The sequence below is a fragment of the Maniola hyperantus genome, chromosome 16, assembly GCF_902806685.2.
Source record: "Maniola hyperantus chromosome 16, iAphHyp1.2, whole genome shotgun sequence".
NCBI lineage: Eukaryota > Metazoa > Arthropoda > Insecta > Lepidoptera > Nymphalidae > Maniola > Maniola hyperantus.
The window spans coordinates 12,226,840-12,253,937 of NC_048551.1; the positions used below are offsets into that span (position 1 = coordinate 12,226,840).

General features: G+C 36.5%; 1 long non-coding RNA gene across 1 annotated transcript; it reads left to right on the forward strand.

The window, feature by feature from the left end:
- The first annotated feature begins 8,902 nt into the window (after positions 1 to 8,902).
- On the forward strand, positions 8,903 to 17,026 carry LOC138403417 (uncharacterized). The gene is made up of 4 exons (XR_011237690.1): positions 8,903 to 9,036; positions 10,258 to 10,348; positions 13,623 to 13,737; positions 14,859 to 17,026. It is a non-coding gene; the product is annotated as an uncharacterized lncRNA (long non-coding RNA).
- The last annotated feature ends 10,072 nt before the right edge of the window (positions 17,027 to 27,098 follow it).

A 27,098-nucleotide genomic window follows, 5' to 3' on the forward strand; every position in this document is an offset into this window, starting at 1 on the left:
AGGCAGTTTTAAACGACGAACACACTTTCACATTTATAATATTACTAGCTGATGCCCGCGACTTTGTCCGCGTGGATTTAGGTTTTTCAAAACCCCGTGGGAACTACTTGATTTTCCGGGATAAAAAGTAGCGTATGTGTTAATCCAGCCAGGGTATTATCTATCTTCATTCTTAATTTCATCCAAATTTGTCCAGTAGTTTTTGAGTGAAAGAGTAGGTAACAACACATTTACATACACACAAACTTTCATCTTTATAATATTAGTGTGATATGTAGTGCCCCTAAGAACTTCCAATTTGAAAAAGGCTTAGAAGAGTAAGTCATAGGTGAACTGAGCTTAGACTTGATCGCAGTAAATCCTACTACGAAGCCACAATATTGCAATATACGCCGTCAAAACTGACCAATACTTGCTACAAGGTGTAGATAACATTTGGTTTTCTTTGGCAAAATTACAACTTAAACAAGATTAATTATTTACAGGAAATTGCTTTATAAAATATCATTAAGTATATTAAAATTGAGTTAACCAGAAAACGGGGTGTTTAAAAAAATATATTAGGTTTCTACTTATATAAAAATAGTTTATTGTTTTTATTATTTTGTTAGTTTAAAAAAATGATAAGTTCTGGTAAAAAAGTGTTTATGAGTTAACTGAAAATAAAGCAAATCTGATTCATAAAAAATCATGCTAAAAATCGCTCACATCTCGTAATTTAAATAAGCATCATAAGTCATAAACTGAAATTATTAGTATTCTACTATACGTCATCGCTGGCTCACCCCTGAGCACGGGTCTTCTCTCAGAATGAAAATAGTTTGGCCAGTATCTACAACGCTGGCCTAGCCGCGCTAGCTGCCCTCCTATTTGAGGGATCAGGGGTTCGATCCCTGGCAAGCACGTCTAATATTTTGCAGTTATACAATATCACTTACTGAAAACATCGTGAGAGTTTACTGTAATGTACTTAAAAATGTGTGCAGTTTGTCGTATTTTAATATTTATTTATTATATATTTATTTATAATAATATGATACACCAACGATACACTGTATTAACATTAAAAATATTACATTATAATAAATTGTATATTCCGAGTACAGTTATCATTACAGGTATACACAGCATTCTAGTACTAATAAAATAAAGGTGCCAAAAAAGAAAATGTTGAAGACACCTGCTTGCGAGTAAGTTCACAACTTTTATTTCAACTTTGAAACCTCAGTGGTGGCAGATTTAGATGTAACTAGCTTATGCTCGCGACTTCGTCCGCGTGGACTACACAAATTTCAAACCCCTATTTCACCCCCTTAGGGGTTGAATTTTCAAACATCCTTTCTTAGCGGATGCCTACGTCATAATAGCTATCTGCATGCCAAATTTCAGCCCGATCCGTCTAGTAGTTTGAGCTGTGCGTTGATAGATCAGTCAGTCAGTCAGTCATTCAGTCAGTCAGTCAGTCAGTCACCTTTTCCTTTTATATAGATGTAATTTCGGAGAGAATCTCAAAACGTTATTCTCTCGTGAAGACAATGTTTTACGTGTTACAACAAATTATGTCTCTTTGGACAGAACTATAAAGTGCCCTAGAGTGGAGTTAACTTAACCAAAGTTTGTATTTCTGCAGGATAATATAAACAGAGAAACATAGTAGAGAGAAAGAGGTTATCATATGTAATTTCTGTCCGCCTTTCCGCCGCTGGCAGAGTAAACTGATAATGAGGTGATAATAATATTATAAACAAGAGAAACGTAGTACACATAAATAAGTTACCACTTATCTAAATATATAAAAGGAAAAGGTGACTGACTGACTGACTGACTGATCTATCAACGTACAGCTCAAACTACTGGACGGATCGGGCTGAAATTTGGCATACAGATAGCTATTATGACGTAGGTATCCGCTAAGAAAGGATTTTTGAAAATGCAATCCCTAAGGGGGTGAAATAGGGGTTTGAAATCTGTGTAGTCCACGCGGACGAAGTCGCGTTCATAAGCTAGTCATAGATATAATTATTTCTGTTCGCCTATCGACCGCCGATGATTAGCGAGAAGCGAGTTCAGCTAGAAAAATTAAAAACTGGCCAAGTGCGAGTCAGGCTCGCGCACCGAGGGTTCCATACTACAGTCGTATTTTTTCGTCATTTTTCACGATAATTAAAACCATAAAAACGGGTATGTGTGGTGGGATCCGTATGTGCATTTTCTTCAGCGAAACCGAAAAAGGCACTGGGGCCCTACTACCATAGCTTAAAGTAGTAATGTTTTAATATTGTTTTGACATTTTCATACAAAACTTGTATGAAAATATCAAAACAATATTGAAACATGTCGCACCGCTGCTGACGTGGAAGCGACTAGCTATTGCCTATGTACTTAAATATAAAGTAAACATAGTATTCAAGTGACTGTAATATATTGAAAGTGCATTTGATTATGTGCCGAGCTGACAAACCATCCCAATGCAAACCTTCACACTCCCACTATCAGTGTCACATGTCAGCAAACGTTACTAGAATTGAATCATTGCGTTGGGGCCATTGAAAGTCCGGAACTTATATTAACATAATCCCCGAACTTCCAATGAAAAGCAACCTTTAAGTGGACAGACGACATATTATACTTAACTAGCTTATGCTCGCGAATTCGTCCGCGTGGACTACATAAACTTCAAACCCCCATTTCACCCTTTTAGGTGTTGAATTTATAAAAAAATCCTTTTTTAGCAGATGCCTACGTCATAACAGCTTTCTGCATGCCAAATTTCAGCTTGATCCGTCCAGTAGTTTGAGCTGTGCGTTGATAGATCAGTCAGTCAGTCATCTTTTCTTTTTATATATTTAGATTCAAAAGAATCGTAAGGAGCAGCTGGATTTAGGCGGCGCAAGACGTAACATGTGGAAGTTCCTACAAGAAACTTGTGTTGAAACTAGTGCTAGACTAGTGGTTAACGTCAGCGTCCTATTCGGGTGGTCAGGGATTCGATTCCGAGTACCCACATCTAGCTTTTCGTTGTCGAGTTATGTGCATCGTCTTGCTTGGTGAAGGAAAAAATCGTGTGGAAACCTGCATGCTGGAGCGTTCTCCATAATAATTATTCTTAAAACTGTGTAAAGTCTGCCATTCCGCACTTGGCCAGCGTAGTAGACTATAACCAAACCTTTTTCATTTTGATAGGAGATCCGTGATCAGTAGTGAAAGATGGGTTGATGAGGTTTTTTCCAAATCCCGCTAGTTTCGTAGCCTTAGACAAAGAGTTAATTGTATTCCACGCGTCGCGTCGTCGGTCGAGGGATGATCAAATCTGACCGATCTTAGATCGGATTACGAAGCCAATACGATATGTCCACGTCCCAATCAATTAATTCTTGCAACTGATATGTTTGATTTAATTTGTGGGATGACTAGCTGACTTAAACCGGCTTCGATTGGATGGAATTTTTGAAAATCCTTTCTTAGTGGATATCTAATTTATTGTAAATAACCCGTGGGAAGTCTTTGATTTTCCGGGTTAAAAAGTATTGTATGCCCATTTTCATTATTTAAACTATCTTTGTACTAATTTTTTCATGTCGATTTCAGTTTTTTTTAAAACCCCCGTGGAGTTTTTTTGATTTTTCGGTACCGAAACTGGCCCATAAATCTTTCCCGGGGTGTAATGCAAGCTATCTCTGTAGTTCTGTACCGTATTCGTCAATACGGATAGACAGTTAACAGCTAACAGGCAGGCATACACTTTGCATACATTTAATTCGCGCGCCGTCATGCTGAGTGCAAGTTCTAGCTTGTAACCAATCGAACACGCTTACGCGCGCGTTTTGTGTGACGTCTTGCTTTGCAGTTTCCATCGCACATAGTGTATTTCTGTAAACCTGTTTCATATTATGCAATACTCGTAAATACTCACACATGTTGAAAATACTGTACAAAAATAAGAATAAAACTCACATAACTCGGAAAAGTCGACAAATATAGTTGTTTACTTTTATAAAGTTCCGAGCTCGACGCTAAGCTACGGTCGGGGCTGGGATATCGTTTTTCATACAATTAGCTACCTGCGCGCTTGCAACTTAGTTATGTGCAGGAGTTTTTTATTCAGATCCAAGTTAGCCCTGCAATTTCACATGGTGGTAAGTGATGATCCAATCTAAGATGAAAACGGGCTAACCTGTAAAGAGTACCTACTCCAATTTTTATTAAACCACACCCCTTTCGTTTTCACGTCGCAGGGTTTTAGTCAGGAAGAGTCCGTCATAAGATCCGTGCCTCCTTGGGCACGGTCATGGCACGGTGGTATCAATGAGGATTTCCCCACAAAAAAAAAGGATTTTTCGTCTGCTCCATACAAACATAGTTTTTTATTTAATGAATTGAAGAAATTTATTTTATTGCCAAAATAATGTGAGTAAGTAATCCTTATCCTAATTCCTAATTCTTAATATTATATAATAATATTATAAATGTGAAAGTGTGGATGTTTTGATGTTTGGATGTTTGTTACTCAATCACGCAAAAACAGCAGAACGGATTTGGATGAAATTTGGAATGGAGATAGATTATACCCTAGATTAACACATAGGCTTTTTATCCCTCAAAATCAAAGAGTTCCCACGGGATTTTAAAAACCTAATTCCACGCGCACGAAGTCGCGGGCATCATCTAGTAATTAAATATAGTAACAATGCTGGATAGTCTTTAAAATTTGCCATTTATGTATGGTATGGCGTGCAAAATATGTAGTAGGACGATTTCTACGAAATATTGCAACGTAAAAGCACAACATTGTAGCATATCAATATATCAAACCACATCATTATTGTGTCAAGTAGCACGGCACAGTGTTGTTTTTTGTTTATAGTAGTTTATACGAGGGGACTCCCCTCCAATTATGATATGGGTACCTTCAAGTCAAGAGTGAATACCTAGGCATATTCTAGGCAAGCGCGCTCCATCTTAGGCTACATCATCACTTGCTACCAGGTGTGATTGCAGCCATGCGATGATCTGTAAATTTAAAAAATACGCTTTCTTTGAATCTTTCACAATCCGAAGAAAATACAAAAAAATTAGACTTTATATATTTTGACGTAAGATTTTTTACCTGTTATCTCGCAGAGCCACCGTGATCCAAACTTCATAGTTGCTGATCGTTCCTCCCTGGGTTGGGGACAATACGCAGAGAAACTTTCAGCTTTTATAAAACAACGAAGGTCTGGCATGCGCTGGCTCTCTCTCTCTTACCAAATGATAATGATTTCCAAGTACTACCTAATGCCCATCTCTGTACCCGTAGTACAAGATTTTACGTCTCACCAAACGAAACCAAATTCGAGAGTCGAAATACTTCCGCGTTACAGTAAAATGGACCTAAACAGCCTTGAATTGAAGTCAAATATTCAATGCCACTGATTTTAATTTCGCAATGTTTCCGCCTGGAGCGCTGGCTGTAGAAGTGTAGACAAACTTGAGCTTTAAAACCAGGCATTTAAGATCCATTTTACTGTAACGCGGAAGTATTTCGACTCTCGAATTTGGTTTGGTTTGGTGAGACGTAAAATCTTGTACTACGGGTACAGTTTATATTTATGTTACAACACTTATCGAAGCATCCGGTCCGTTACTGAGAACCTACTTAAAATATTTGATACTTAGTTTACAAAGTCATTAAAACTTAGTAAGTAGGTGTGAATGCAATCGGATCGTAGGTGTGATGGCCGTGATAGCCTAGTGGTTAGGAGTAGGAGTCAGTCTCATATTCGGGAAGTTCGGTATTCATAACCGGGCACACACCTACTACAACTTTTCGTTTTCATAGTTATGTGCTATTGAACAAATTAAATAGTACTTCCTCCTGTAGCTATGTCTGCGAGTTCTCCATAATATTCTCAAAGTTGTGTGAAGTCTGCTAATCCGCAATTGCCTATGTCAAAAATGGATTATTTCTCAGTAAAATAAAATAAAAATAAAATCTTTTTTATTCGTATAAACTTTTACAAGCACTTACGAATAGTCGGATGCATCTACCACTGGTTCGGAATGCCTTTCCTACCGAGAAGAACCAGCAAGAAACTCGGCGGTTGCTCTTTTCAAATATTTGATATAGGTACAAAGATTATGCCATGTATAAAATAGTATTTGCAGTCTTGTGCGTTGCTGGAACGAGCTGCAGGTCAAATCCACGCTCTTTTATCATTTAGATAATCTTCAATTGTGTAATATGCTTTTTTCAGGAGCATATTTTTTATAGATTTTTTAAACTTGTGCAAAGGTAAGTCCAAAATAGTTTGCGGGATTTTATTATAAAAGGTAATACCCATACCCACAAATGACTTTTGGACTTTCCTGAGGCGGAAGGTAGGAGCTGCAAGCTTGTCTCTGTTTCTAGTTAGCCTATTGTGTAGATCACCAATTTTCTTGTAACTAAGAATATTAAGAATATTCAGTGATTATTAAATAAGTGTCTTCCAAAATACTTAAAATACACGTCCTTTTTTAAAAAAAGTGTATTAACCATATTCCCCTTTCCCCTCCAACTAAGCGTATAGCTTGTGCTAGGAGTAGGCACGACAATGTGAAACGGGTGGGATTTGAACCGGCAACCTTACGGTTTACAGTCTGCTCCTTTAACCGTTGAGCTATCGACCTTTGTTAGTTTTAATTGTAATAACCATTTTGTTAACCAATAGAGTTTTAGCCAAACAATTCTTCTATAGTTTCCACGTTCATCTTATTGCGATGACATTAGCGAATTTGTTAGAGGTTTCGTATTTTACTCTGGAACCCTAAAATCGTAGGTATTGTGGGAAAAAGGCGAACGGATGGCACTAAAGAGTTATAGAGCGGGCGTGACACTATAAATATCCCGGGACAAAAACATGAAAGAAATACCCACTCAATTCCTGTGTATTACCAGTTATTTTATTTTTTATCCTACTAGGTATGGTGCGGATGAAATGTATTATAGAATAGACTAGAATCTAAATTCTAACTGATGCCTACGAGTTGTTTTAAGTAGATATACGCTCTTAAAAATCCCAAGGGAGCTTCTCGGGATAAAAGTACCTACTCGCATATCACGGGATGCCAGCTACGAGTTCCTATCTCGTACCAAAAATCAAAATTGGTTGAAGGGTGATTCATGAAAAGTAACAGACATAAGTACAGATAAACAAAGAGGCATACTTTCGCAATTTACAATCATTAATATTAAGTACTAATACTAATAGTAAGTCAGCGTGGAATTAGGTTTTTAAAAATCCTGTGGGAACTCTTTTATTTTCTGGGATAAAAAGTAGCCTATGTCACTCTCCAGGGTCTTTATCTATACCCACGTAAAAAATCACGCCAAACCGTTGCACCGTTGCGACGTGATTGAAGGACACACCAACAAACAAACACCCATTCGCATTTATAATAAGGGTACGGATGGAAGAATGAATCATAAGTAGTCCAACTCAATTAATAGGTACCTATTCAATAATATTATGTTCTGCCGATTATATTGATGCCAACCAAGTTGGTTCGTCTGTTGAAAGCTGTTTTTAAATGAGCAAGCATTGCGAACTCGAATTACAGACCCTAAAGGTAAAGACAGACTGGTCTAAAGTACGCAAAACGACACAATATGGACTAAATTTTGTTGAACAAATAATACGGACCACAATAATTACAAAATATAACCTTATCATCGTCATTAGCAACCCATCGCCGGCCCACTACTGAACACGAGTCTCCTTTCAGAATGACAATGGCTTGGCCAATAGTCCATCACGTTGCGCTGCTAATTTACATTTGCCAGGATGGTGGATTAAGCCGTTCTCATTCAAATGGATTCCCGTGAATGAATGAAATTCCGTGGATTTAGGTCTTTAAAAATCCCGTGGGAACTCTTTGGGATCAAAAGTAGCCTAAGTAGTCCCAGGATGCGAGCTATCTAATTTCATCAATATCGGTTCAACGGATGGGCCGTGAAAAGCTAGCAGACAGACAGACAGACAGACAGATATTCGCATTTGTAATATTAGTATGGAATAGCTGAGGCCCATGACTTCGTCCGCGTGGATTTAGGTTTTTAAAAATCCCGTGAAGAACTACATAAATTAGATTATACGGGATCAAACATCTATGTCACTCTCCAGGACTTTAACTAATGCAAAAAATCACGTTAATCCGTTGCCCCATTGCGAGATGATTGAAAGACAAACCAATAAAACAACAAAAAAAAAAACACTTTTGCCTATATAATATTATGGGGCGTCATAGATAAAACAATGACGACGAGCGTGTGCCATGTAAGTAGTACGTACATCACCAATCTGTCTTTAACATTACAATAATTGTTATGAACATAGTTTATCGGAAGTTTGAGCGAGGTAGGTACTTTTTAGGGTTCCGTACCTCAAACGGAACCCTTATAGGATCACTTTGTTGTCTGTCTGTCCGTCTGTCTGTCAAGAAAACTACAGGGTACTTCCCGTTGACCTAGAATCATGAAATTTGGCAGATAGGTAGATCTTATAGCTGACATTTTGGGGAAAAATCTGAAAACCGTGAATTTAGGGTTAGATCACACAAAAAAAATTGTGGTCATGAACTAATAATTAGTATTTTCAACTTTCGAAGTGAGTGACTATATCAAATGGGGTATTATATAAAAGGTATTTATCTGTACATTCTAAAACAGATTTTTATTTATTTTTATGCATCATAGTTTTTGAATTATCGTGCAAAATGTCGAAAAAATACGACTGTAGTACGGAACCCTCATTGCGCGAGCCTGACTCGCACTTGGCCGGTTTTTTTTGTTTTAAGTAGGCTAAATATTGTACTAACAGAGTTGACAGTCCATCGTTTATCCGTCATACGCACTTTGACCGCAGTCAAAAGCGCACGCACTTGTTGTTGTATTTTATAGAATTGAACAACTATTCAAAAGTCTTCCAAAAATACCAGTTAAATTGTATAAACTTCAAGTTCAGCTGCTGAACCTGAGTGGTGGACTGTGGCACTATCCAGAAGCCCAGAAATTAGGTTTGTCTATTTAATTTATTATTCCTAGTTCGCTGAGATAGATTTGATTTAATTTATTATTATTTATTTATACATCTATTACATCCGCGTGGATAATTTTTATAAATTCCGTGGAAATTCTTCGGTTTTCCAAAATTATCCTTGTCCGCCCGATGATGATCGGTTCAAGAGTTAGCCTCCAAAAGGTAACAAACATAGACAAATAGTTACTTTCAGTCCGGAGTCTAAATAGGGAATGATCCATACTAATATTATAAATGCGAAAGTGTGTCTATCTGTCTGTTAGCTTTTTACGGCCCATCCATTCAACCGATTTTGATGTAATTTGGTACAGAGATACCTTGGATTCCGGGAAAGGACATAGGCTACTTTTATCCAGGAAAATTAAAGAGTTCCTATGGGATTTTTAAAAACCTAAATCCACGCGGATGAAGTCGCGGGCATCATCTAGTAGATCATAAAAGATAATTAATAAAACGAACTATAGGTTTTTTGAAACACTGCATGGCAATGCGTTATCGGGTTGAATTTTCAAAAATCCTTTGTTAGCGGACGTCCACATCATAATAGCTTATCTGTACCTATGCCAAATTTCAGCCCGATCCGTCCAGTGCACAGTGGTTTGAACCGTGCGTTGATAGATCAGTCCATGCAGTCAGTCAGTCAGTCCTTTTATGTATATAGATAGATTACCTTTGATTAATAATACTTAAGTATAATATATCCTATATCAATGATAGTTACAGGGAAGATAATACGATACAGCATAGTTTTTTGAAATTCCGGGAACTCTTTGATTTTTCAGGATAAAAAGTAGCTTATTTCCGTCCTCGGGATATAAACTAACTTTGTACCAAATTTCATCCAAATCGGTTTAACTGTTGGGCCATAAAAAGCTAGCAGACAGACAGACACACTTTCGCTTTTTATAATGTTAGTAATGGGTTAGGTCATTATGGAACACTTGGTTTATTGAAATTAGGAATATATAAATTAACGTACCTACCTCTATTATAAATGCGAAAGTGTGTTTGTTTGTTATTTTGTTGGTTTGTCCTTCAATCACGTCGCCACGGATTGACGTGATTTTTCGCATGGAAATAGTTTAAGACCTGGAGAGTGACATAGGCTACTTTTTATCCCGGAAAATTAAAGAGTAACGAAGTCGTGGGCATCAGCTAGTTTTAAAATAAATAATATGAAGTTTCCTTATATTATCAGGTTTCACTACCCTACGCTACGGAGAGTCGAGCTGTTTCCGGTTGGGTTGGTCGCCATCGCTGCAATTACCCTTTCGTCATCTCGGACTTGAGTGAGTATTACATTAGCGGGCTGATTCGCTAACTCAGTGTCTAACACCGAATGATATCCACCGAACTAATTTGACATTTATTTTTAATCCAGCGAAGGTTGTCCATGAAAAATTATATACCATTCAATGAAGAACCATCTAATGTCAAATGAGTTCGGTGGCTATCATTCAGTGTAACACACTGAAATAGCGAATCACCCGCCAGCCTACTGATTCGCTACCTCAGTGTCTATCACTAAATGATAGCCACCGAGCTAATTTGACATTTAGTTTAAATCCATTGAAGGTTTTCTACGAAAAACTATTTTTCTATCTCTGTTTGAAGCAGCAATGTAGAACCAATCAATGCCTAATGAGCGCGACGGCCATCATTCAGCGTTAGACAATTACATTTGAGTTTAAGAATAATAGAAATTAACAAATTTTTGTTATTGCAGTAATTCCTATCTCCAACTATTTCAACAATGACTAGGTTAGAAGAACTTATGAAAAGAGAGAAAACAAAAAGAGAGGCAATTAAGAACCAACTTAAAAACTTTGAAGATTTAGTAAATGTATTATCAAATCCCGCAATTAGTCCCATTTCTGTAACCGAAATACAAATTTTAAGATTTCGGTTTGACAAAATTAAAAAAGAAATATCCGAATATGAAAGTATTCAAATTGAATTTGAAGAACTACGTATTTCTCCTATTGCATCTTCATCTACAACTACTTATAACGAGAGGTTAGAAACGGAAACAATTTACTATGAATCACTATTTTTAAGAGCTCAAGAATTAATCGATGAATGTCCATTTCCATTTTTCGTCTCTAGGAGGTACCCTGAAGATTTATTTTTCTAGAATTAGAAATTTAAATTTTGTGCAGGTACGTATGTTTGACGTCGCGTATATTTTCGCAAAAAATTTCTGGTTTCTCACGAGATTAGAAATTTTCCCGCTGCAAAAGGCCTCACCATAGATTAATAATTATTATTGGTCTCGCTCCGCTCTACTATGGCCCTCACTTACCTACTCACTTAGTCTCACTTTAAGGTACGGAACCCAAAATACCTAAAGGCCGATTTTCATACCTCTAACTTCAAAAACAGGACTTTCAAATTACCTTTCAACCCCCATTTCATCCCCTTAGGAATGGATTTTTGCAAAATCTTTTCTTAGCTGAAACTTTCTTACCCCTTAAAAAGAACCTGCCTACCTTTCAAATTTTAAGTTAGCAATAATTAAAACTTTCCCGTACAAATTTTCACCCCCTACTTTCCATCCTTAAGGGGGGACTCTCCAAACTCTTATTCAGGATTTTATTAACTGATTTAAAGCTTGTAAACTTAAGGCCGATTTGCATACCTGTAACTTCAGAAACGTAGGACGTTTATATAACATTCCAACCCCAGTTTACCCCTTTAGGGGTGGATATTCGTAAAAAAAAATCCTAAATGACATCTACCCTCTAGAGAGAAACTGTCTTTCAAAATTCAAGTTAACAATAACAATAAATTAAACTTTTCCTTACAAACTTTCAACCCCTATTTTACCATCCCTATGGGGGGATTTTCCAAAATAACTTATACCTAAAGGTTTTTATTATTCAAAGCTTGTAACCTTATTGCCAATTTGCATACCTGTAACTTCAGAAACATAGGACTTTCATATAACCTTTCAACCTCCATTTAGCCGACTTAAGGGTAGATTTTCGATAAATACTTTCTTAGTGGATACCTATTCTTTACAAAGAACACACCCTCCAAATTTCATGTCTCTAGGACCAGCGGTTTAAGCTGTGCGTTGATATTATAAGTCAGTCAGTCAGGACTTTGAATTTTATATATACAGATATGTACAAAGCTCGCTAGTGAGTAGGTAGGTTTTATAGACTACGCCAATGTATTAAATTTTATTGTTAAAATGTAGGCTTGTTATTCAAATACCATTTTGTTTGTTTTCATGAAATTACAATGTTGTTTAGATAAGGCTTGTAATAAAATCATATAAGATAAAATTTATGGTTTTTTAATCATTAACTCTTTGTGATATGAATAATATAAGTTAAAATTCAAGCAGATTAGTTTTTTTTTGTTTAATACCTAGTCATTTTTTTTTTTGCATAAGACTTAGTTACACTTCTAGTACCAAAAATTTGATAACTCTTATACTAAAAAACTAATCGCATGCGAACACAAAGATACCTAGACTATGCATGAGACTTCATCCGCGTGGATTTAGGTCTTTCAAAAACCCTTTGAAAGTTTCAAAAACTTTGGGAGTTGTTTGTTTTTCGGGACCAAAAGTAGCTTACGTCCTTCCCCAGGATTCAATGCTATCCAGTACCTTTCTTCAAAATCGATTAAACAGATGGGCCGTGAAAAGTTAGCAGACAGGCTTACAGACAGACACCGTTTAACATCACTACCCGTATTATAAATGGGAAAGTGTGTTTGTTTGTTGGTTTATTGGTTTGTCCTTCAATCACGTCGCAACGGAGCAACGGGCGGATCGACATTATTCTTTGCATGGGTATAAATAAAGACCTAAAGAGTGACATAGGCTACTTTTTATCCCGAAAAATCAAAGAGTTCTCACGGGATATTTAAAAACATCCACGCGTATGAACTCGCGGGTATCAAGGATAAAATATATTAAGTGTAATTTTTTAATTACTACTTAGCTACCAATATTTAAAGTACCTAGTCATTACTATTTAGTTACTTATCAATTACTAATTATATCAATTTACAAAATACATAATAAGGTAGGTAGGAACTACCTACTTTTTTTTTTAAATCTTTTATTACATACAATATCTAATTTGAAATTGTCCTTTTGCACTGATTTAAAAATTAACTTTGATTACGCAATAGGTCTACCAATCCGCACTTGGCCAGCGTGGTAGACAATGGCCAAAACCCTTCTCACTCTGAGAGGAGACCCGTGCTCTGTAGTGAGCCAGTGATGGGTTGATCATGATGATGATGATGATGATGACGCAATAGGTGCCCTATTAAACAACAGACGAAATTTAACCTTGGGCATGAACAAACACGCTGTAAGCATTAATTAATCAGATGCTTAATCGGTGGAAAACATCGTGAGGAAACTTGCATGCATGAGAGTTCTCCATAATATTCTCAAAGGTGTGTGCGGCCAATCCGCATTAGGTCAGCAGCGTGGTAAACTCGGGCCAAACCTTTCTCATTCTGAGAGGAGATACTTTCTCAGTAATGAGCCTGCGATAGATTGATGGTGATAATAAGGATGGCTATTCACTTTTACAGTTGCTGTATTGCGTTTCCTACGCTAAAGAGAGTCAAGCTGTTTCCGGCTGGGTTGGCTGTTACCACTCGCTGCCAGATCACTCTTACGTCATCTTTGACTTAAGTATTACATCAGGTCGGTTGCTGCTATTGTTTTGTTAATTGCATTTTGAGACTGATTTTAAGAATATAAAAAACCGTTTAGTTTTTGTTATTGCATTAATTTTTATCTCTCAATTATGGCCGCAGTATTCGACGCCGAGAAACTATATTTCAAAAGATGGCAATTTGGGAAGCGGTTTCAGATTTTCGAAAAATTTGTAAATAAATTAATCAAACCCCTAAATAAAGGTGAATTATATATTCTAAAAATGCGATTTCAGAAAATTCAAGAATTGTTTTTGGAATATGATAAAATTGAGACTGAAAATGAATTTGAATTATATAAGAAAAACAGTAATGGTTATCTCGACCAAATTTATGAAGAGAGGTCAAAAAATGAAACTCGTTACTATGAAATATTTTTAAAAGTTCTCGACTTGATTGGAAATGATTATACTATCATACTTAAGTCTCAATAGCTTAGACCATCAAGATAAAATCAATTCGAAGTCAAAAATAGCTTATGCTCGCGACTTTATTTTCAAACCCTTTTTGTGCCCCCTTAGGGGTTAAATTTTCAAAAATCTTTCTTAGCGGATGCCTACGTCATAATAGCTATCTGCATGTCAAATATCAGCCCGATCCGTCCAGTATGCACTGTGCTGTGCTGTGCGTTGATAGATCAGTCAGCTTTTCCTTTTATATACATTTATATTAATATTTATTTATTATTTATACATGTAGATATTGTAAGTAATATACCATTGTATATTTTATTTACTCTATGACTGTCAATTGTTGGATTTGTAAGATAATTCATGAAGGGTATTTATTAATTGCAGTAATTTTACTAAAGTCTGATGAGTAATTTGACTAACTTTATACTAAAGCTACGGGGTTTCCATCAGTACCCTTATTATAAATGCGAAGTTGTGTTTGTTTGTTGGTTTGTCCTTCAATCACGTCGCAACGGTGCAACGGATTGGCATGATTTTTTGCATGGGTATAGTTAAAGACCTGGAGAGTGACATAGACTTTTTATCCCGGAAAATCAAAGAGTTCCCACGGGATTTTAAAAAAACCTAATTCCACACGGACGAAGTCGCGGGCATCAGCTAGTTTTGAAAAAAATTTAATGTTTCTTCACATTATCAGGTTTCACTACCCTACAGAGAGTCAAGCTGTTTCCGGTTGGGTCGCCGCTCGTTGCCAATTTATTACTGCTACGTCATGGCGTCATCTCGTACTTAAGTATTACATCAGGTCGGTTGTTGCTGCATTATTATATTTTGTTCATTGCGTTTTGATACTGAATTTAAGAATAGAAAAAACCGTTTTATTTTGAATTTGAAATTGTTTAGTTATCTCTCCATTTTTTCCACAATGTCCTTAAATAAGCAATATGAGTACGAAAAATATATGGCAGAACGAGGTTTATTTTCAAGACAGTTAGAAAATTTTAAATCTTATTTAAACGATATTACACGTGTGAGTGTCTTAACTAAAGCTCAATTAAACATTTTAAAATTTAGGCTGGAAAAAATTCATAAATATTTTTTGGAATTCGAACAAAATATACAAACTGCAATTGGTAAAATAGATGTACATAATCAGAGCACTGCATATTTTAGTTGGTCATCCATTGAAAAACGTTACTATGATTTATGTTTAGAAGCTAACGAATTGATTGACATTAATGATTAATGATGGATTATAAAACATGATTGATATTAGTGACAAATAACAGGATGGATTGTAAGGATTGTTGCAAACGGGCCGCACTTGCCAATGGCATTTTGAAGCTTTCATCAAATATAGCACGTGCAGTACGCGGCCGAAAGTGATGAACATCGGCCTTTAGAATGACATATTTTCATCTTTGTAGAGCGTTGTCTCTGTCACTCACACCCAATGACGCTTCGTCGGTCTCAACGACCGAGACAGTGCTTTACAAATCTGCTGTCTCCTTCTAAAGATCGATGTTCATCACTTTTGGCCGTGTACTGTAACTTAGTGCACGTCAAGACGTAATAACGTCGAATTGTAGCGCAGTGCTTTAGCATTGCTTCGTATTGTACTATTCAAAAGCTGTGATAGCCTAGTGGTTAGGACGCCCGCCTTCTCATCGAAGGTTGGGGGTTCTATCCCGGGCGCGCACCTCTAACTTTTCCGAGTTATGTGCGTTTTAAGTAATTAAATATCACTTGCTTTAACGGTGAAGGAAAACATCGTGAGGAAACCTGCATGCCTGAGAGTTCTCCATAATGTTCTCAAAGGTGTGTGAAGTCTACCAATCCGCACATGACCAGCGTGGTAGACTATGGCCAAACCCTTCTCACTCTGAGAGGAGACCCGTGCTCTGTAGTGAGCCGGCGATGGGTTGATCATGAATGTACTATTCAAGTCTGAGCCTGTCACATAGAGCGCGCGTGCAGAATTCCGCTTTAGCTAGGTAGCGCGCGTGCTCATTCTATCTCTGCCACAGATTAAAGAAAGTAAATCTAATCTGTGTTTGCAGCGCTGACCTGTACCGTTATTTCAGCCTGTCAAATAGAGATTGTGTAGTAGAAGTTCCGCTTTACCTACGCATCGCGCAGATTCTTTGTGACAGGTTCAAACTCGAATAGTACAACACAAAGCAACGCTTACTAACGCAAAGCTGCATCGACGCTATCTATTTGATTTGATTTGAATATGTTTGAAGAAGGCTTGAGACGTGTTGATGAAGATCATAATGAATACTTTGATACCTATCTATTAAGTTTTAGTGTTAAAATATGATTATGGCTTCTTAATCAAAGAATCATTTTAGTTTGTTTTCTTAATATTACAACATATTATTATTATTTTTTATTATTATTTATTTATTAGTATGCATGAACATAAAGTGACAAACCCGCACAAATATTTTTAAACTATAACTAAAGCAGAAAACTCTTTACAACTTGGCCATTTGCGTGGGTGGTGGATCTGAGTCCTAACTAGATAACCTGTGTCTATGATGTATTTATGTGTATTCAGAATACCTGTGGTATTATGTGACGTGACGTAACGTGTATATACATACCATGATTAATATGATGCAACTGAGTCGAAATATCGATAGTTCAAATTTATCATATTAATCGTATGTACCTACCTGTTATTTACATTATAATTTGTTGTAAGACCACGAAACAAGCCTAAAGTCATTACAATGTCATTTAGATAAGGCTTGTATTTTGTAATCTATAACTAGGTATTATAAAATGTATTATTTTTTAATCATGTAATCAACTTAACTATAACTAGGTATAATTAAATCTATTGCTTTTTTAATCATAAACCCCTGTGTTTTATGAGTAATAAACGTTAAAATTCAAACAGCTTGTTTTTTTTAATTTAATATTTTTACCTAATAAATAATTCGTTTTATTCAAAGGGCTAGTTTACACTACCAGTACGAGGATTTTAATAACCCTTCTACTAAGAAACTAATCGCACACGCATAGATTCTTGCCGGCTTCTGAGATTTCAGCTTTGTAGAGCGTTGTCTCTGTCACTCATAAGTACTTATGTGACGTTTTGTCGGTCTCAACGACAGAGACAACGCTCTACAAAACCGCTATCTCTTTCTAAAGGTCGATGTACAATATTTCCTGCCGCGTACTGTATCTAGGTGTTACCTGCGAATTCATCCGCGTGGTTTTAGGTTTTTGAAAATCCTGTGGGAATCCTTGATTTTCCGGAGTAAAAGCAGCCTACGTCCGTCTGCAGAACGCAAGCTATCTGTGTACCATGTAGCATGTAGATGTTGCACGTGACTTCGTATAAGTATATGGATTTAGGTTTTTCAAATTCTGTTGGAAGTTCTTTGTTTTTCCGGGACTAAAAGAAGCTTTGTCCTTCAAACGAAAAAATGTCCTTCCCCAGGATTGTATCTCCTCCGGCCTCGATCGATCGAAGGTACCTTAGGCAGGTACGTACCTTTCGTCAAAATTGATTAAACGGACAGGCCATGAAAAGTTAGCGGACAGGCTTACAGACAGACAGACACCCTTCGGCGTTTATAATACTAGCTGATGCCCGCGACTTCGTCTGCGTGGATTTAGGTTTTAAAAATGCCGTGGGAACTCTTTGATTTTCCGGGATAAAAGTAGCCATTTATGTCACTCTTCAGTATTTAACTATACTAATGAAAAAAAATCACGTCAATCCGTTGCTCCGTTGCGACGTGATTGAAGGACAAACTAACAAACTAACAAACCAATAAACCAACAAACAAACACTTTCGTATTTTATAATATGGGTAGTGATTAGTATGCATGGATGTGGATTTTATAAAGACAATATTATATATATATATATATTTTTAAATTATACTCATTACTAATTAAGTAGGTACTTATTAATTATTTATTTTATCAATTTAAAAATATTATAGTTAAGAAGGTACCTGCTAATTTAATTTAAAACTGTCCTATTCTATTGATATAAATAAACTGTGATTAAGCTTACGGTTAAAGAACTTTATTCTCATTAAGAATTAAATTCACTTACATGAGAAATTTAACAAATAAACAGTAGGTATATTATCCACACATCAACTGCGACTTTATACAAAACAAAGTGGGTAGAAATGAAATTATTACAAAGTAAGCGAGTCGATCGAGTGCGCGAATGGCACGGACATAACATGGATTATTAGAGACTAGATACGGCTGGCACTTCAAGGTAAGTACAGTAAGTAGTATAGTAGTATTTTCTATGTGTATGTATTATTTAAAGTAAAGGGCTTATAATATGTAAATGTACACAAATATGTATACTTAAGTATATTTATATATATATCATATGCATTTTATTTTTATTTTTATAGTCGTGTATGTAAGTTTAGTATGAAAGTAGATATTAATTATATTTATATATAAATATAAATGTAGCAGAATATGGATTTTTTTATGTTAAAGTTTTTGTTAATGTAATTTATCATTTGGTTCTAGAGTTATTGTTCAGTATATGAAATTTTAGGAGTTTTTTATAAGTTTGTAAAGACTGTGTGTTTTATGTCACTGGGGAGCTTATTGTATAATTGTACGCCTTCGCACAAAACATTTTTCATCCCGTAGAAGTGCTAGAATCCCACTTTTCGCTCGTAGTCTTTAGTACTAATTATTGGTTGTAGTTTTTGGCGGCGCAGAAATTATTTTAGGCACACCTCTCACATATTTTATTATGAGATTTGTTTCGCCATTTCTTGTTCGACTCTCAAGCTCTTCTTTAAGATGTTTCATATATGATTGCTGCTGAGATGTTTGATCGGGGTAAATTTTGTTCACGTCATTCTTCACGCTTGATTTGTTTCGAAGTATATACAGGGCTGTTTTTGGGAGCTTAAAACATACTTTGATTAAGCGGTTTTTATCTGGATTGTATTTTCCTATCCGATAAACTTTTTCAGGCTGAGGGCAATCTGTGTAAATAGTTTTTAAAATACTCCAGGAAGCGTTTCTATCATGAATTTGTCTCTCTTTCGGGTCAGTACAGGTTGATTCAGCTATGCCTGACACTAATATATTTCTTGATCTCAAGTTTCGCTCGTTTAGTTCTGTAATAATTTCTTCTTGTGCTTTCACTTTCGGGCTTGCGTCCACACTAATCATTTTCAAGTCTATGTTTTGCATTCTAGATTCTAATAACTCAACCTTCTTCTGTGTAGTATTATTCGAACTTTTGATATTCATAATTTCTAATTTCAGTTTGCTTTGTTCCTCAATCAAGAATTCAGTCGTAGATTTTATATCATTGACTTGATTTTTTATGACAGACACATCTTCACTTATTTTAGAGAAATTGTCTATTTGCATGGTGTTGTTAGATGTGAGGTACGTCATCATTTCTGACATTTGAAGGTGTAGTGCTGTCATTTGTTTACTCAGTTCAATGAACTCATGTTTTACATCCGAAAATTCAGCCTTTAATTCTTCATTTTCTGCAATAAATTTGCGCTTATTTCGAACTGTAACTTGAGACAATTCTGATAGCTGGGAGGCATTAATTTTGCTTGGTAAATTTGGGTAAGATCCGCTTCGCGCAGATGCCAAGTCACTTCTAGTCGGAGATCGGTCTGCGCTCATATTGATCTTTGTTTTTACTCACGTCAGTACAGCGGCGTCGCATGCGCTTGCCAGGTGTGGGAGCGAGACGGTGCAGAGACGGGTCGTACAGAGCCCGTCTTGTTTACTCCAAGTGCCCCCCGCTACAGCTTCGCAGAGCGATTAAGTTGTATGATACTTAAAATATGCACACCAAATACTGCCTTGTTACTGAAGATTTATAGATGAAAATTGTTTGTCACCACTTTGTTTTTATTTTCGATTAATTTGTAACACGTCCGCACTGTAAGCTGTGTTCGCAGCGAAAAGATGCAATTTAATCGCGCTCAGAAACGGACCTGCTTTCTATTCAGTATTTTATATTACATAATAATTCAATAAAAATATCGAACAGTGAGAAGTACCTATTTAAGTTTCTTGAATAGTGGACAACAGGATAAGAACTACTTGCTACCCAAATAAAGCAGGTTTGCCTATTTTATATTATTCTTAGTTTTCAAAGATATCATGCTGTTTTTTTTTAAAAATGTTACAGTAAAACTTAAAGCTAGCCTTATCTTATTACTGTACAAATCATGCCCACGTGAAATAGTGCGTAGAATACTGGCTGCATTTTCTCGCTGGACAGCCGGGCTGATGGTTTGCGCAAAAAAATTGCCAGCCTTTCTTTCACCATATGAGGCTATTAATCGCGGTGAAATATCTGTAATTTTTTTTACACCAATGCTGAAATCTATAGAGCGTCCTTTGACTTTGTTTAGACTTAAGTCACTGTTAAAACGAGACAGATTTATGCCAGCAGTCTGAGCAAAGTCGGAGTGCGCTCTATAGATCTCACCCTAAGAGCAATCTCTTAGGAGGGGGAAGGGGGAGGGGAGTTCTCCATTACGTTTTTAAAGGTGTGTGAAAACCAATCCGCAATAGGCCAGACAAGCCCTTTTCATTCTGAGAGGAGACTCCTGCTTAGTAGTGACTAGTGAACCGGCGATTTGTTGATGACGATAATGATGATGATTATTCCCTTTTGCAGTTGCCGTATTGCGTTTACTACCCTACGGAGAGTCAAGGTGTTTCCGGCTGCGTTGGCTATTTCCACTCGCTGCCTATTGATTAATCGTACGTCATCTCTGACTTGAGTATTCTGCGTTACATCAGGTCGGTTGCTGCCATTATTTTGAACTGACCTTAGGAACAGAAGACACGTTGTAGTTTTTTAATAATTGCAAGTAGGTAAATTATTTCTTTCTCTCCATTATGGAAAAAATGTCCGAGTCTGAGTTACTGGAACTGCAGGCAAAGAGAGCGATAATAGAAAACCGGTTTGAAATCTTCAAAAATTTTGTAAACAAATTATGTAAACCCGTAAGTAAAAGCGAGTTATATATTCTTAAATTGCGGTTTGAAAAAATTCAAGAAATGTATTCGGAATATGATAAAATACAGACTAAAATTGAAATTGAATATTATCAGCCTGCCAAAAAGCCTGTTAACAGTTTTAAAAAAAGGTCAGATATTGAAACCCTTTACTATGAAATGTTTAAAAAAGTTCTCGAATTGATTGGAATTGATGATGATGTAGTAAGCCTCAAAAGCTTTAAAAATGAAGAGGGCATTTGCACATGTAAACAAGATCAAATCAAAGTCTGTTCAAAATATTTGTGCAACTCTGAGTGTAAATTGTTGAATTTGTAAGAAAATTTATGTAGGGTGATAACTTAAGGTGGTTTGATACAGCCGGCCGCGAAAATTCAAATTTTAGGTAGTTTTTCGAAAATAGTAGACTAATCGTACATCGAAGGCTCATGGTAATGTGTTTTGCGGGCATAACATTTATGCATCTAAGTACATGTTTCTCCATAAAAACTTTGGTCAAAAATACTCATTTATTTCATATTTGTTCCTGAAAGGTAATTTTCTGAAATTTCCTAGATTTGCACTTACTTGTAGGTACTTGTACTTTTAACCAAAGTTTTTATGGATAAACATGTAGATGCATAAATGTTATGCCCGCAAAACTTATTACCATAAGCCTTCGATGTATGATTATAGTCTACTATTTTCGAAAATATAAGTAATAAGCTATGGTAGCCTAGTGGTTAGGACGTCCGCCTCCCAATCGGAGGTCGGGGGTTCGATCCTGGGCACGCACCTCTAACTTTTCAGAATTATGTGCGTTTTTAAGTAATTAAAATATCACTTGCTTTAACGGTGAAGGAAAACATCGTGAGGAAACCTGCATGCCTGAGAGTTCTCCATAATGTTCTCAAAGGTGTGTGAAGTCTACCAATCCGCACTTGGCCAGCGTGGTACACTATGGCCAAAACCCTTCTCACTCTGAGAGGAGACCCGTGTTCTGTAGTGAGCCAGCGATGGGTTGATCATGATGATGATGATTTTCGAAAACTAACTAAAATTTGAATTTTTGCGGCTTGATCTATCAAACCACCTTAAAACTAAAGCTACGAGGTTTCCAAACGTGCCCTGATCTGAGAAGAAGCCCACAAAACACTCACTCTCGGCCAGGTATTCTTTTTAATTTCACCATTTATTATCACTTACCTATTGCTTTTTACATAAAACATTCATTGATACTTTGTAGCTGTTCTAATAGGCTTTAAATGATATTGAAAAAGAATACCCAACTGAGTTTGTTGTAGGTTCTTCTCTAGACCAGGGCGCGTTTGGAACCCGTGTAGTTTTAATTTTAAGTTTACGTAATTAATTATTATCATTTATTACAAATTATTTGTCAAAATAATATTCGATGATTGAAAATCAAAAAGTGTACAATGGACCTTAGTACTAAGAATAAAAGAGAAACTAAATTAAGATTATCAATTGGCTTTGATTGGATTTCGAGGTTCTACAGGATGTAACCAGAACGCCAACAAAAACTTAGCGTTATTGTTATACTACTTAAATACAATCCAATACCAATAACCATTTTCCTCATTTTGTAGTTTTAGTGATTTAATAACTTAAGTATTACATCAGGTCGGTTGTTGCTGCATTATTATAATATTTTGTTCATTGCGTTTTGTTACTGAATTTAAGAATAAAAAAATCGTTTACTTTTGATGTAAATTGTTTAGTTATCTCTCCATTTTTTTCACAATGTCCTTAAATAAGGACTTAGCGTTATTGTTATACTACCTAAACACAATCCAATACCAATAACCATTGTCCTCATTTTGTAGTTTTAGTGATTTAGTATTTTTCAAACCCGTAATGTATAGCGTGCAAAACTTAGGTCAATGCCCCGCGACGTGGCATTTACTCCGAGTAAACTATTACGCTACGTTCATTGACCTGTAGCGTCAGCCAGATATTTTATTTTCAATATATAAATCGTCCACTTTTAAAAATTATAAGATACTAGCTTATGCTCGCGACTTCGTCCGCGTGGAATACAAAATTTCAAAACCCTATTTCACCCCCTTAGGAGTTGAATTTTCAAAAATCCTTTCTTAGCGGATGCCTACGTCATAATAGCTATCTGCATGCCAAATTTCAGCCCGATCCGTCCAGTAGTTTGAGCTGTACGTTGATAGATCAGTCAGTCAGTCAGTCAGTCATTCAGTCAGTCAGTCAGTCAGTCACCTTTTCCTTTTATATATATAGAAGATAGAAGAAGAAGATTTTTATGTTGTAATATCAGTAATCATCAGTACAATCACCTGTCTTTGTTTTTGCCAGCGTTCTGGTTACGCCCTGTATAGCTAGCTGTCTACGTTAGAGAACCACAAGCAATTGTAAAATCTGCAGTTTTTATACCAAACGGTTTGAGCTAGTGATAATTAGTTTGATAATTCAGTCAGTCAGTTTATCATTTGTATACATTGAAGATTAGGTGTTACCGGTGTTATAATGTTGCCAGTATCTAATTAAAAGAAGATATAAATCTTGGACCCATGTCCAGATAAGATATACGACGAGTCTCGACCAACCTAAGCTAGAAGTAACGTCAAATTGTCATTTGTATGGTAAATTTATTATGGTCCACTAAATGGAGAAATAAAAAATGTATATTATTAACTATTTGGGTGTTGCCTTTTAATTCATCATCATAAACCCATCACTGGCTCACTACTGAGAACCGGTCTATTCTCAGAATGAGAATGAGCTGGTATATCAAGCACCAATGTGAAGCCGGGTGGATCAGCAAGTATGTCCGTTTAGAGATAAGCATTTCCAATGTAACTTAATTTATTACTAACTAGCTTATGCTCGCGACTTCGTCCGCGTGGACTACAAATTTCAAACCCCTATTTAACCCCCTTAGGAGTTGAATTTTCAAAAATCCTTTCTTAGCGGATGCCTACGTTATAATAGCTATCTGCATGCCAAATTCGAGCCCGATCCGTCCAGTAGTTTGAGCTATGCGTTGAAAGATCAGTCAGTCAGTCAGTCAGTCACCTTCTCCTTTTATATATATGGATAAAATAATACATAATATTATTGTTGGTGAAAAAAAACCGGCCAAGTGCGAGTCAGGCTCGCGCAATGAGGGTTCCGTACTACAGTCGTATTTTTTCGACATTTTGCAGGATAATTCATAAACTATGATTTATAAAAATAAATAAAAATCTGTTTTAGAATGCACAGGTGAAGACCTTTCATATGATATAGTTATCTTACTTCGAAAATTGAAAATACTAATTATTAGTTTACGACCACAATTAAATTTTTTTGTGTAATGTAACCGAAAATTCACGGTTTTCAGATTTTTTCCCAAATGTCAGCTATAAGATCTACCTACCTGCCAAATTTCATGATTCTAGGTCAACGGGAAGTACCCTGTAGGTTTCTTGACAGACAGACGGACAGACAGACAAACAGACAGACAGACAGACAACAAAGTGATCATAATATAAGGGTTCCGTTTTTCCTTTTGAGGTACGGAACCCTAAAAATACCACAAAGTAATATTTCACCAAAGTTCAGCTACATTATTTCTTATCCACACAATATTCCATTGCAATAGAATTCCCTCGACCCGCTCGCGCCATAAAAGTGAGCAAGTCATAAATAAATTCCAGCTTATTATACCAGAATAATGCGGATATACGCCATATATTGGAAACCAGACAACAATTTTGAGAATTAACTTCCAACTTTCAAATGTACCTTCACTTAAGGGGCTTTTACACACAACCTCAAAGTTCCAGCCTACTGATTCGGTAACGCACACCCATATTCTTAATCGTAACCTCGTAAGCTCCTTGACTCCAACTCACTTGAGGGAACCTCAAGGAGTGACTCGAACCCTCCTCAAAATTGGTATTCTTACACTGAATGAAGCCAGGTGAATGAATGACTGACTTCACACCTTTGAGAACATTTTGGAAAACTCTCAGGCGTGCAGGCTCCCACACGATGATTTTAGGGTTCCGTACCCAAAGGGTAAAACGGGAGTTATTAGTTGATGTACTAAGTCTGTCTGTCTGTCACCAGGCTGTATCTCATGAACCATGATTGAAATTTTCACAGATGATTTATTTGTGTTGCCGCTATAACATATAATACTAAAAAACAGAATAAATAAATATTTACGGGGGCTCTCATACAAACAAACGTGATTTATTGCTCGTTTTTATAGGTAATGGCACGGAACCCTTTGTGCGCGAGTCTGACTCGCAGCTGGACGCTTTTTTCTTCACTATTAAAGCTTTTGATATCAAAGTGCTTAAAATGCACGTTTTTTTTTTTTTTTAATAGATATAGCAAGCAAACGAGCGGGCGGGTCACTTGATGTTAAGTGATTACCGCCGCCCATGAACATTTGCAGCACCAGAGGAGCCGCCGATGCGTTGCCGGCCTTTTAGGAATTTGTTGGTCCGCCCCTTGAATAACCCCCAACGTTACTCTCAAAAGGTGTGTGCCCGGGATCAAACCTCAGAGCCCCCAAATAGGGAGTGACGTCTTAACCACTAGGTTATCACCGCTTATGTAAACGTACCATAATATGATAGATGAAACGGATGACGGTCCCAGCACGTCTCACTTCTGTATAAACACTGCCTTAATTGCGCTCGTTGTGCGCTGGGGCCAAAATTGTACAATCCGTTATTAATTTTGTTTATTAGTTATGTGGGAATACAGTTTTTAAATTACGGAAACTGGTATTATAATAATAATTTACAGAATTCCTCGGATGTAATATTTTTTGTTAGTATTTTACTGCAGCGCTATTTTGTATTGTTATATTATTTTTTTGTTAATCTGCAAGTACACTATCAGAGGTAGGAGCATAATATTATTATTATTAAGTAGGTACTAGATAATGCCCGCGACTCTATTTAGATTTAGGTTTTTGAAAATTCCGTGGGAACTTTTGATTTTCTGGGATAATAAGTAGCCTATGTCCTTCCCCAGGATGCAAGCTATATCTGTACCAAATTTCATTATAATCGATTGAACGGATAGGTCGTGGAAAGCTAGCAGACAGACAGACAGACACACTTGCGCATTTATCTCTGAAAGCTCTGGGGTTTTACTTATTGAATTACTAGATGATGCCCGCGACTTCGTCCGCGTGGATTTAGGTTTTCGAAAATCCCGTGGGAACTCATTGATTTTCAGGGATAAAAAGCCTATGTCCTTCCACGGGATGCAAACTATCGCTGTACCAAATTTCGTCAAAATCGGTTGAACGGATGGACCGTGAAAGGCTAGCAGACAGACAGACAGACAGACAGACGGACAGACAGATAGACACACTTTCGCATTTATAATATTAGTATGGATATCTCATAGGTAGGCACAAAATAATATATCAATACGTCACTTAAATAATAAAACATTTATTGTCTCCTTTTAGACTAACTTTAGTGACTTGCGACACTCTTAATTTAATTATGAACTTAATTTTGCAAGAAGTTTAACTGGAGTCCTTAATATTATCATCTAGTGTAATTGATTTTCTAAACGAAATTTCAAACGAGTTAAGTCCCCGTGAACATCGGTAATCCCCCCTTAGCTGTACCCGCAGTACAAGATTTTACGTCTCACCAAACCAAACCAAATTCGAGAGTCGAAATACTTCCGCGTTACAGTAAACTGGATCTTAAATGCCTTGTTTTAAAGCTCAAGTTTGTCTACACTTCTACAGCCAGCGCTCCAAGCGGAAACATTGCGAAATTAAAATCAGTGGCATTGAATATTTGACTTCAATTCAAGGCTGTTTAGGTCCATTTTACTGTAACGCGGAAGTATTTCGACTCTCGAATTTGGTTTGGTTTGGTGAGACGTAAAATCTTGTAGTACGGGTACTGTTCATTAAATTTGTAATTATATTAGA